At 38.1% G+C, this 2,585-nt stretch overlaps 1 pseudogene; it reads right to left on the reverse strand.

The window, feature by feature from the left end:
- Nucleotides 1-512: 512 nt before the first annotated feature.
- On the reverse strand, nucleotides 513-1,990 carry LOC149190765 (alpha-mannosidase At3g26720 pseudogene; annotated as a pseudogene).
- Between the last annotated feature and the right edge of the window lie 595 nt (nucleotides 1,991-2,585).

The following is a 2,585-nucleotide window of genomic DNA, read 5'->3' on the forward strand; positions in this document are numbered from 1 at the left end:
AGACATTAACTCCGTGATGGATCCTAGGTCCAAAGGGCAAAAACAACTTTATTAAAATAATATTCAGGAGAAACTTTTCACAGTCCCAAGCAGCCTCTCTCTGCTACAAAAATCGAACCTCTATCTTTTAAAAATAACCCTATATATACTAAATTACAAATCTATTTTTATTTCCTCAACATAGGAAATAAAAATAAAATAAAAAATACAATTAATAATAAAATCCTATCATAAAACACTAAACAATATGATCAATTAATTTGCAACTAAAACTCCAAACTATCTCGAGAACCATGAGAAATAATTTTGGAAAACCCAAATTCAGTGAAGGTTTGCCAAGGGGATTAATATCACTGTATCTGCTCCTTTAGGTGTGGAACCATATTCCACAAAATTTGCCTTTTTACTGTTATTTCACCCTTTGATTGCTGATATTAAGCCCTAAAATCTTAGATTTTCCTCAACCACTGTTGGATTTGTGCCTGGAAACTCTGACATTTCAGTTTTCACCATTAATTTTCCTCTTTTACTCCATTTCCTCGAATCTGGAATTTGCTATCTGTAGAATTTCCTAGAGGTACAAGTTGTGACTCTATTATCTTTCCATCAGAATCTTTGACAACTAGTGATTCACTGTTTACTGGCACTCTTATAGTCTCTTTGTGCTTCCAACCGAGAGGATTGTATGCGACTCTTCCCAAGTGGATGGTCTGCTTCTGTTGGTGGGAAAAAATTGATGTTTAGGTTACCACACTATTCAAACTTTGTCGATGTATTCCAGCATCCATAATATTTTGAACTCGTCAAGCAGGAAAGAGCTGAATTCACTACCTCTTCTGCCTGAGAAGCTCCAATTGCAAGGCGTTTAGCATTGTCACTAGTTGTATGGCTCTTCTCAGTTCCAGTAACAGCATCATGATGTTGTGCAATAGCCAAAGCATCACCTAGAAGGTCTGTTGTTGGGGCCAGAATCTCTTCTTCCAACTAGGAACACAAACTATCGTGCAACAACATAGTAACCACTCAGGAAACGAACATATCCCTTCAGAGCTGGCCTACTTGTGAAATATCCTGTCCAATAAGAATTTTCATTTTCTGCATACCTTATTCACATAGTGGATTAACTTGTCCATTTGGCTGAACCAAGAATCCGCATATAGATATTCAAAGTCATTTCCCATTGTCCACATAATATGATTTGTACAAGTAACATTAGCCTGAGTTATTGCTGCTTCGACAAAATCATCAACATGTTGTTTAACATTGTTTTCAAAAATCAAAGCATCACCCTGAATTGGATGAGAATTATCATCCCCATAAAAAATTTCATATCGAAAACGATCCAGATGATTATAGTGAACAGAAATGCATCAGTAAATATCTGAGCAGAGGGACCAAATGTCTTGGAACCCTACCATACAACCTCCAAGGTCTTCTGATTTATTCGGTTTGCTTTGTCTTGGTAGTCGATCCATGCAAAAAAGAGAGTCGAACCCAAGCTCTGCACGTAGAAAATACGCTTGAACTGCGGAATGCCCAAAAGGATCAATCTGCCATCCAATACGCGGGGTTTTATTAAATTGCTACTTGATAAAATGGTGTCCAAGTTTTGTCTGATTGATCATGTCTATATAATTGTGTTTCTGCTTCATCATGCATACACCAGCCACCATTTATGAATTCCAGCTGGCCTGAATCAACTAGTTTCTTGACTTGTCCCTGCTTCTCCTCTTGTGATAGTCTTAGACAAACACAAAGTAACCAACAATGCGACTGACATTTTACTCTCTGCAGCAAAATAGCATTTCACAACCATAGTTGTTTTCAAGTCCCTTTTTGGTACACAGGCTCTATGCGCAGCGCCATTTCTTCTTGCATTGTAGCTCAACTTCATAATCCTTGTCCCGAATCATTTTTTTTACCATATCAACCATCATCCCTGTATCTGTCAAATTACCTCTCTAACAGTCTGATTAAAAGTTTTCTTCATCTATCAAGAATCCCCACAAGGATACTTCATAACCCAAGGTTTGGCATGCACCAACAAGCAAGCATATTGAACGCATCGAGCTTTCAAATTTTAGACTTGGCACTACAATCAGGACGATAAAACTAACTATTTTTTCAATCATGCTTGGTATGAGTTAATGTCCTAAGTGCTCATAGGATCTAGCACCTACATAATGCATAACTTGATAGCCGACAAGTCACTCGACACTGTACATCATGAATCTAAGCCTATAATTCATATGGTGACTCAAAAGCACCATCTTTATCCATCACTTCCAGCTAGCATATTTGATCTTTGAACATGGGATTTTCGAAAGTGTGTTGAGTCCTATGTGCAGCACCACACTTCCAGAAGTGCAGCGCCATAGCCAGGAGCGCAGCACCACACTCCATATTGGTTTGACTTTCTATTTTTTTTACTTGGTTTCAATCTTTTGACTTGTGTGTGTTGTTGATGTAGGGGCGCTTGGAATTTGGAGCATATCGAGGGGGAAAAAGGAACCTTCCCACCAGATCTTCCTACTGTGAATTTGTTATGTCCAGATTAAACTCTTGCACATATGTTTGTCCTGTAG

Source organism: Pinus tabuliformis, chromosome 3_1 (assembly GCF_031772625.1).
Source record: "Pinus tabuliformis cultivar Carrire ecotype Pingquan chromosome 3_1, CPIR1, whole genome shotgun sequence".
In the NCBI taxonomy this organism is placed as follows: Eukaryota; Viridiplantae; Streptophyta; class Pinopsida; order Pinales; family Pinaceae; genus Pinus; species Pinus tabuliformis.